This window comes from Cebus imitator, unplaced genomic scaffold, assembly GCF_001604975.1.
Source record: "Cebus imitator isolate Cc_AM_T3 unplaced genomic scaffold, Cebus_imitator-1.0 Scaffold48, whole genome shotgun sequence".
Taxonomy (NCBI): Eukaryota; Metazoa; Chordata; class Mammalia; order Primates; family Cebidae; genus Cebus; species Cebus imitator.
Genome location: NW_016107363.1, coordinates 5,700,476 through 5,711,091, shown reverse-complemented (window position 1 = coordinate 5,711,091; position 10,616 = coordinate 5,700,476).

Genomic DNA, 10,616 nt, shown 5'->3' with positions numbered 1-10,616 from the left:
TTCTTCCTGTATATCATGTGTTCACGTGAGAAATGGAACGTTGTTATTATTGAGGGCATATAACAAAATAGATACATAGAATTTCCCATGGGTAGATTGTAAAAATTTAACATGATCAGGCTCCCAAAACCTGGAGAAGACAGAAGGTGGTGCATAGGGATGAGGGGGATGAATGATAGGTAGAGATGAGAAATAAACTTTAGAGACTTGATATAAATTGACAGAGCATGGCAAGAAATAAAAATGAGCTTTCAAAAATGTTAAATTAGATTGAGTTGGTAAAAATTTTTCGTTATCAAGGATGACCCCACATACAACTGTTGACTATATATAGTACAGAACATTGTGGTGGGGATCAGAGAGATAAAAAGACATTAATATTAACATTTCCATCCATTTAACATCATTTATTAGGTGCCCTCCATGTCTGAGGTATTGTGTTAAGAAGCTAGGGCAAGGCTGGCACATCTTGGTACCAGTGTCAGCAATTGTTCCCATGACAGACATTACCAATCAATTATAGCACTCTTCCTCCTGCTTCAGATTATGGCCTGAGTGGCTTTTTCAGCACAGTTACAGATCCTACTATTGGCAGAGACCAGATGGAGGCTATTGCAGTAAAGTCAGGTAACACAGGATGAGAGCTGGAATGAACTTTAAAAAGTGGGCATAGGGAAGTGAATACGTTCAAAAGGTAGTAAAAAGGTAAAAGAAGACATTTTAAATGATTGTGCGCTGGTCAGGGATGGAAGTTGCTGGGACGGATTCAGGGATCACATCAAGGTTTCTAGCCTGGACAATTGGATAGATGGTAATACACTTCACTAAGGTTTGTAAGAAAGAACAGGGCCTGTAGAGAGAGGGATGAGTTCATTTTAAAGTACTTTGAGTTTTAGGTTCCTGTGGGCCATCCACACAGAGATATCTAGCGAGAAAGTGAATATCTGAGTTTGCAATTTAGATGCACAAGCAAAGCTAATGAGGTGACAGTAGAGGGTGGTTGTTATAACACATAGACACTGGAGGCCCATTACTTGGGCTTGAATCCTGTTTCCACCAGGCACAGGCTGTATGACCTTGCTTGAGTTTCTTAACATGTCTGCATCTCCCGTTTTCTAATCTTTAATGTGGAGATAACAGGAGTACCTAACTTACAGGATCATCTTGAAGATTCAGTAAATGCCTGGCACACACATAGTAAGCACTGTGTGAATGTGAACCTTTATTATCATTGTCGTTACATCTAAACAGTGCTAAGCAAATATTTGTAAAATGAATGAATCAATGAGATGACTCAGAGAAAGTATACGGAATGAGAAGACAAGAGTAATAAGAATAGAAACCTGAGTTTATCATTCTTTAGAATATTAGTAATCTAGTTCTATAAGAATTCGGATGCTTTGAAATTTCCTTCAAGGAACAAAGATAAATTCAGATCCAAAGAGTAAATTATTTCTCTAAACATTTTTTATTTATTTTTATTTTCTGTAGAGATAGCTTCTTGCTATATTGCCCAGGCTGGTCTCAAAATCCTGACCTCAAGTGATCCTCCCACCTCTGCCTTCCAAAGTTCTGAGATTACAGGCATGAAGCAATGCACCCAGCCCCACATAGTAAATTCTTATCAGGAGCACAGAAAGAAGATTCATTGTGCCAGGAAAAAAGACTGTTTGAGGACCAGATGGGGTAGTTAATCTTGAACCAATTAGCTCCTTCTAGAAGGAACCGATCTGTCCAAAAACTAAGTGTGGGCTACCAAGCACACACACTTGGTTAAAAGGCAAAATAAAGAAGCAAGGGTCAAGGTTTTGCTGCTAAAACAGTCTGGCAGAGTTGCAGCAAGCAGCATGGTGGCCAAAGCAGTCATTTGCCTGACACTGGGAAAAACACAAATTCACAAATTTGGTGTGCTCCCACAACAAACATGCTCCTGACTAGATGTGTGAGAGTCACAGCATGGCACATCACATCATATTTTATTAGCTACTAGTCCCGCTGGAGAAACAGTGTTTATGAAATTCAGCGCTAGTAAATGTCACTCACCTCCTGCAAAGTTCTCAAGCCCAAACCCCCAATTCATCCTTGATTTTCTCTTTGCTTTGGCCCCCCTCCTCCGTCAGTTCATTAGGAGCCCTGCTGACTCACAAAAAGACATCTTACATCATGATCCTTTCTGTGTCTCCACTCTTATCCTCTTGACACTAGGCAGCGTCTTCTCTTGCCTGGGTAACCCGCAGTAGCCAACAGTCTCCTTTTCTCCTTGCATTCCAGTCTCCAAAGCAAGCCATGTAACTCCCCAGCATAGAGAAAAACCCATATTCTTACCTGCAGGACTTTGCATGATCTGGCCCCTGCCTACCTCTTTCACTTTGGCCCTTCTTCCACCTTCTACACTTCAGCCTCACTTCTATGCCTCTCGCATTTCTCTGACACTCCACACTCTGTCTTGCCTGAGGGTCTTTACACCAGCTGTTCCTTCGTGACACCTCTAGATTTTCAGAAGATGGAGTCCTCTAGTCGTCAAGGTTCTTATCTCCAGTGTGGCCCCCTCAGGGAGCCTGCTCTGGACATTGTGTCTGTCCAGCCCTTCTCCACTGGTCATTTTTTAAGATATCCTGTTCAATTGCCTTCGTTGCACTTTTCTAATATTTTTGCCGTGATTTATTTATTACTCGTTTGTTGTTGTCTCCCCCACTGGAACAGCAGTTCTGCAATAGCAGGGGCCCGGGTGGACCAACTTACTCATTAGGCACAGTAGGCACAATGCCTAGAATTCATGATACTTTCTGGGGTTTTTCATTTATTTAAAAATTCGAAGAAAAAATAAATAATCAGAAATACACAATAATGAATCCAGCCTGGAGTAAACTTGTCTACATATGTGGTCATAAAATAATATTTTAAGTATTTTTTTATGAAGGTAGAGACCAATAGACGTCGTCATGCAGCCACAGAAGTGACTCTGTCAACTTTGTTTGCCGCAGTGTCTTCAGCACCTAGAACTATACCTGACATCTCCAAACACATTTGTTGTCCAGATAAATAGCAGTGTCTTGAGAATTTGGGGATCTGGCCTCATGAAAGTCACGTTGTATGTGGGGTGTGCGGTGTGTGTGTGTGTAATGGACATCTTCAGTTTACTGCTGTAGACCCACTCTCTACCCTTCTCTGCTTGTTTCTGGGCTGAAGATGTTGATCCATATGTAGATTAATGGCTTTAGGTTGGGTTCAGCCAAGGGGAGATCTGAGGAAGGATACTGAGGTTCCAGTGTTTATTCTGTGTTTCCCTCCCTGCTAAGTCAAAATGAACTTCATTCCCCCACTACTATAATGAATAACAATACTGTTACTAATAATAATACAATTGATATTTATTGAGACTAAATCTAGTATTGATATATTTATGTACTGAAATGGCATGATAGCATAATACAACAGCCTTTACTTCATACTTAAACTTCACAGCACAAAAGTGTTTGCAGACTTTTATCAATTGCCTTAAAGATCTCCCTTGATCTTTTAATACTCATATTTTTCACCTCTGATATCTTTATTCTATTGCCATGCTTGTAAGTTTTCTATCGTTAACAGGTCTGTTTTTGCCAGATCCTCATTTGTCAATGGTTTTCTATGTGATTATGCAACTTTCCTACATCGCTGTCATTAACCTAACAGAGCCTGAATCTTTTGCATTCTATGTGATTTTGCAAGCAACATGTTTACTCTGTGGATTTCCTTGAACTTAGGCTAATTACAACGTCATAATGTTGTGAGTCTTTGGCATTAATTGGCCCTTGTTTCTGCAAGAACAACTACTAACCTCTTTTCTGAGCTTCTGATATAAGAGAATCCACATAGCATTTAAAGAACACTTTACCTCTGGCAGGAAAATATTTTTTATGGTAAAAATAGACATCCAGTAAATCTTAAATTCTTCCAATAGGTAAACACTATGTGGTCCCTAGTTTCTAGGGCATAAAGGGCATGTTTCTGCTTCGTCAGCTGACCTTGGTTCTTATCTTTTACTTTTTTACTTCCATATTTTCTCTAGAAAATCAAAATTTCAAAATATATTAAATTCTAAAGCTAAGATTTTGAAGTAATTTTAAAGGTAGTCAATGGATAATTAAATAAAACAGTATACGTAAATGTTCTTTTAGAAGAATCTCAAATTGATGACTCAGAAAAATTTGGTTTTAATATATAACATCATTGGTCCTAATGGCAAAGTTCATTATAATAATCTCTATATATATTTCCTGGTAATATTACAATGTTGTGGAAGTACATCTCATAAATTATTAGTGAAATGTGAGATAACTAACTTTATTAGTCCACTTACACACTTGTTTTCAAGGATATTTATCATATTTCCAAGTAGCTTGCAGCTATATAGATAAGTTCTGTTGATTTCTTCATATTTTATCAGCTACCTGAATGTCATTATTTTCTAAAATATTCTTAAATTCATTCGCTTTTTTTTTTTTGAGATGGAGTCTCACTCTGTTGCCCAGGCTGGAGTACAGTGGCATGATCTCGACTTACTGCAATCCCCACCTCTTGGGTTCAAATGATTCTCTTGCCTCAGTCTTTTGATTAGCTGGGACTACAGTGATGGGGATTCACCATGTTGTCCAGGCTGGTCTTGAACTCCTAGTCTCAAATGATCTGCACACCTTGGCCTCCCGAAGTGTTGGCATTACAGGCATGAGCACTGCGCCAGGCCAATTTGCTTTTGTAATCCATGTAAACTATGTCTCATGCCTAATTATTGGTACATAATCAGAGTAAAATGTGCATAATTTTTGAGTGCATCAATATTTAACTGTGATCGTTATTGTTTTTTGATGCCCTTACATGAGTGTTTCATCTGAACCTCTGGTCAGAGAAGGCCCAGTTTGACTCTGAATCTTGCCTGCTTTTCCTCCTTGAAGGAGCCCCTGTAGTAGGATAGCACTCTTCTCTTTGCAGGTGCTCAGAGTAAACATCTCTGAGTTATCTTCTATTTCATCCACTATTCTCATCCTCACCCTTTCTCCTTCTTCTCCCCCAATCCTCTGTCCAAGATGTCACCCGGCTCTGTTGCTTCTTTCCAGACAGAGAGAAGGGAGAATGATTTCTGACAAGAAGTGTTATGAAGAAGCATGGCATGTTTGAGACTGGTGCTCATTGTGGCCAGAATACCAAGTCATGGGGACAGCAGTAGTGAGATGTGAGCAGGTAGAGAAAGACCATGCAGTACCTTTAAGGTCTTGCTTAGGAACTTGGATTTTTTCCTTTACTCAGGGAGTGGGAGTCACTGAAAAATAAAAATGAAAAATGCAGGACAGGGAATTAACATAATATGTGAAATGAAAGAAAAGTGAAGGAGTTTCAGGTGCTGATGAAAGAGGGATTGAAGGGAAGATAGGAACACAGGCTGGTCAGGGAAGGAAGGAAATCCAAAAGTGGAGAGAGGGGTAGGCCATACCCATGGAGGAGGAAGTGGGGCCAAAGAGCAGTTTGGAAGGAATGAGAAGGGAAGACAAGTCGAGGAGAGAAGGTGATGGTCAGAGGGACATTTCAGAGTTGAGGATTTGAGAAGCGTTTGACCCTGGGAGTCAATTATTGAAGGCCTGAGGTGCATGCCATTGAAACAGATGAGGCCAAGGAATGGGAAAGTGAGGGCTTTGGTGGGGTCATCCCTGGGGTGTTGACATTACATTACTAGGGATGTCATTCCTGGGTGCTGGCAGCATCCAGAGTGGAGAGGCAATCCTCAGTATATGGAGGGCAAAATGGAGGTCCATGGATGCTAGGTGTGGTGCAAGACAAAACAGCTTATTTGTTGGGGGCACTGGCTGAGTTTAACACCTGGCTCCACCACTTTCTGATTGTGGGAGTAGTTAAGTCACCCCTCTGTACCCCTGTTTGTCATCAGTAAAAGAAGGGTCATATTAGCTGTGTCACAAGATTGTTATAAAGATTACTGATATAAAGCATGTAAAGCACTCAGGATAGTGCTTAGTCCATAGCAAGTGCCCAGTCAGTATTCACCATCATAACTCAGAGAGGAAGTAAGTGTTGTTTGTGGCCTGGGAACATGGTAGGAGAATATTGGATCTCTTTCCTGCTGAGAAGCAGAAAAACAAATGCCTGAGAGAAAAACGTGTCTGCATTTAAAGCAAATGTCTTAGGCGCTCTTCCCCCTGTATCTGTATACAGAATAAGCATCATTGAGTACCTAAAGTCACTTCTTGGCAATAGACTGAGCTTCCAAAATGCTCAGAGAACTTTGACAGATGTCTAGAGGGGTTGATCCATGGTTTGGACTGTGGAAGACAGTGAGGAGAGGCAGAGAGTTGGAATAATGACATATGGGATGGAATGGGCTACTCAGCCTTGGAATTTCAAATGAAACTCTGGAGGGGGTGGTAGATGGGCCATGTTTGCATGATCCCATGTTGTGGTGTAGACAGTGGAAATGGTTATGATCAGTGTGGCTGGACTATAGGAGCCTCAAAGTGAAGGTTGATCAAGGTGAACTTCAGTGAGTGTTCTCAGCAACCAGAAGATGCCTTGAGAGACCAGCTCATTTAAGGAGATATGATAGATTCGGGTGTAAAAAGCTGCATACTCTCTGTCTTTGCAATTACTCCTAAAGCACTTGATTCTGTCTGCGTCTTGAAGGCCATTTCATTTTACTTCGGATTATTGATTTTGGCCCCTAGCTCATGTTTTGGATCTAACCACTTTGTCTTCCTGGTTGTGACTCTTACCTCTTTGGGGAATGTTTCTGCTGCCCCTCCTTATGACATAGCAGTCTCAGACTACTGGGGGCAACCCTCTGCCTTCAATTAGGTTCCCTGAAAACATAATAAAAAATGAGAAGTTTGGTGCTAAAGGTTTATTGGAGAGAACTCTTGGGAGATACAGCCCCATAAGGAAGTGAGAAAGGCAACGCTGAGCAGAAGAAGCTGATGTGCAGAAAGAGTGCACCTGAGGCCTCAGCCAACCCTATGGGGTCCCTGGAACTGGGATGGACCTTCAGAGTTGTTCCAACAGAGGCTAAGGAGCCAGACCTTTGTATCTTGGCATTTGCCAGTCATTGACTGCAGGCTACTCCCTGGGAGTGCGCGCAAACTTGGGCAAGGAATATCCATGGGTAGAGGTTGTGGGGAGCCTTCAGTAGCTGACATTCCCAACAGATAAGGATGAGTGTGTTAGTCCTGGAGAGTAGCACTTGACAGAGCACCACAGTATCCACTCTACTTCCCTCAAGGCGCTTACTTTAGCACCATCCAGCTTGCCTGTGGATCCTTTAGAGTGCAGTAGTGTTGGGATGAGATGATCGATGAAAAGAGAGAGACTACAGGGAATACAGGAGAAGGCTGAAGTCTTGTTTTACATCCTTCGCAATTTTGCTCAGAGAGAACTGAGGCTGGTATAACAATGTAGACACTACCTTGAGGGTTCATAAAGAAAGGGAAGGAAGTTATGCAGTCTAGACCACTCATTCTATCCTTAACTGCACACCCACAGATCATGTGTAATATTTACAGGGTCTTTGTCTTATTTGGCAACACTACTATGGAATTACAAGAAACTGATCTACATAGCACATGGATGCTAACATCCAGGAGAATGAGCTTTTGGTAATTATCAGAGAGTTGAGGGGCTAACTATGACAAAACTCTGCCTCCTCTAGAGAAGCTACTCTTACAGAAGAAAGAGAAGTGAAATATTCCATTAGGAGTATTTTCTGAAGCATAAGAGCTTGGTTAAATATTAAATTAAAGGCAATACAGGAAAATTTAGAAGTCTGAGAGGTGAAAACAACAGCAGCTCTGTTCTAATACGTGGAGTATTGAGATGCCTTGAAAAAGTGCCATCTGGGCTGTGCAACTGGGCTGTAAAATTAACGTCCGCTGGCCTGTTTGAAACATGATCTAGTGAGTGATCATGTCTCCAGCAGGTTTTGTGACTCTTTCTGGTGTAATCTTAACACCAAACCATGATTTTTTCATCATGGGGACCTGAAGATCTCCTTTTTGGGGCAATTATTTGAGTGATTTTCCCAATATCCCAGAGATTTGTTGATCTCTTGACCACTAGGAGGCAACTTTTGTTGCTTCCAAAACCAGAAGCAAAAGACACTAAAAAACTCCTGCTCATTCACTGGGAAAATTTCTAAATGATGGCAATAAAGGAATGTAGAAAATGTGTTAGAAGGAAACTTCAGATACATCCCTCTTCATTAAAGTGTGAATTTCACTCTAAATGTGCTCATTTCCTACGTTGTAAATTACAGTTAGAAAAAATAAATAGAACCTGGCCATTCCCAAGTTTATGAAATCATGTAGTCTTTCCTGATGAAAAATTCCCTGCTCAGCAACTAATTTGCTGCTAATGATAGTAAGGTCATCCAAGTGCACAGCTGTCAGGTTTCCATGGTACACACATGACTGATTAAAATTACCTAGCAAAACCATGGGAGTGGGCTATTATGCTGGTTGGAGAATTGTGCATGGAATGAAGCTGCAGGCATTGATGGGAGCTGGTTAGTCAGGCTGCCTTTAATTAGCAAGGGAAACCTCTCCTGTTTTAAATAATTTATGTCTGCATCCAAAGTAGATAATAGAAGGAGTATAATAATGAGACAGCATTACTGCTCACCAGGAGGCCTTTTCCAAACACAATTTACCAGCACAAGAAGTACCTGGGTTTGAACACAGATCGCCCCCTGACAAAGCTCAGCCTAAACACAATTGACTCTTCTGATGAGATTATTTCCTATGCAACTGAAACTTGTTAATCTAGTAAACCAGGCGTAAACGGAATGTGGTGTTTTCATATCTTTGGTGAGCAAAAACATCAGAATTCTTTTCTTCTTCTTCTTCTTCTTTTTTTTTTTTTTTTTTTTTTTGAGACAGAGTTTTGCTCTTGTTGCCCAGGTTGGAGTGCAATGGCACCATCTCCATCTCAGCTCACTGCAACCTCTACCTCTCGGGTTCAATTGGTTCTCCTGCCTCAGCCTCCCAAGTTGCTGGGATTACAGGCATGCACCACCATGTCCAGCTAATTTTGTGTATTTAGTAGAGACAGGGTTTCACCATGTTGGCCAGGCTGGTCTCAAACTCCTGACCTCAGGTAATCCACCCACCTTGGCCTCCCAAAGTGCTGGGATTACAGGCATGAACCACTGCACCCAGCCAAGAAATATGCCCTTTAATTAAATTCTTACACCATCCCCTTTTTATATGTGTGCTTTGGTTTAAATAACTGGCAAAGCCATTGAAATAAATGCCATTTTATTGAATGGGGAAAATGTAGATTGATTCCATTCATATAAATAATAAATTCTCTGAACACATAATAAAATATTTCTTGAGCTCCATTAATACACATTTGCATTTCTCTTTAATATGAAACAGCCGTTGTATTTTTCATTTTATGATGTTTTAAAGAGAAGGAAAGAATTGAGAACAAACATGAATCACACATCCCCACTATGTTTCATTAAAGACAATATTACATTAATTCCCATTGCTCCTGAATCTGATGGAGAACAGAAACTTGCTTCATTTTTAACACCCTGAAAGTTAACACAGAAACTTTAGTAAGCATTTAAATTATCGACTTAAAATGAGAAAGGGAGTCGGCTCCGATATGCATCAGCTTAACTGCACCACTCTGGATTTAGGATCTGGCAAGGTAGAGAATTTACTTACATAAATCAAATTATTATGGTGAAAGGTAGCCATGTAAATCCCCATTTCTCACCTGGCATTCTCATTTGGATAGAAGAATTGATTCTCTTACCATGGAATGAACTGCCCTCCTTGTACTTTTGCTAACATAGTCTCTTTATAGTTATGCAAACTGAATTTCAGTCATCTTCCTTATTGTGGCCTTGGGAAATAAAAATCTGTCTGGTTAAATATGGCTGATGGTTTTCGTTATAGTTTGATAACCTACATTCTATATGTATGACAATAACTGAAACTAGATTTTTTTCTGACATGTCTGAGCTGAAAATCAAATTAATTTTCAGTCACTGTGGACTCATAACTTCATGTTTTTGATAGGATTCTGAGAGCACACTCTAAGAAGCCCTCTTGTCCTCCTTTCTGCCTCCTCTCTCTCTTGATTCTATGCTTCGACACTATGGCTTAGTGAAATCAAACCATTGTATTTTAGAGTCATATCTATGTCGATCAGAGTTTTGACCCTGCTTCTAACCTGGTATATGGACTTTGGCAAGCTAAATGAACTCTGAGCTTCAGGTTCTTGATTTTCTAAATGAGAATACCAATTGTTGTCTCCCAAGGTTGTTATAAGGGCTAAAAGAGATAATATGAGTAACAATCCCTGCCATGGGGCCCAGGACCAAGTAGGAGTTCCCAGATGGTCGCCTCTTTCCTTCTCCCTTTCCCTTCTCCTCACTTCCTAGCTCAAAGAGACAGCGGCTTGGCAGTTGTCAAAGACTGTCTCAGCTGCAGGCTGAGTGGCTCCCACGGTTTGTAAAGTGTCATGAGAAAGCTTCCCACAGAGGACATGGGTCACTGCCACTGTGGACATGACAGCGTCCCTGTGTGTTTTGAAATGTCAACCCCAGGCTCAACATGACACATGAT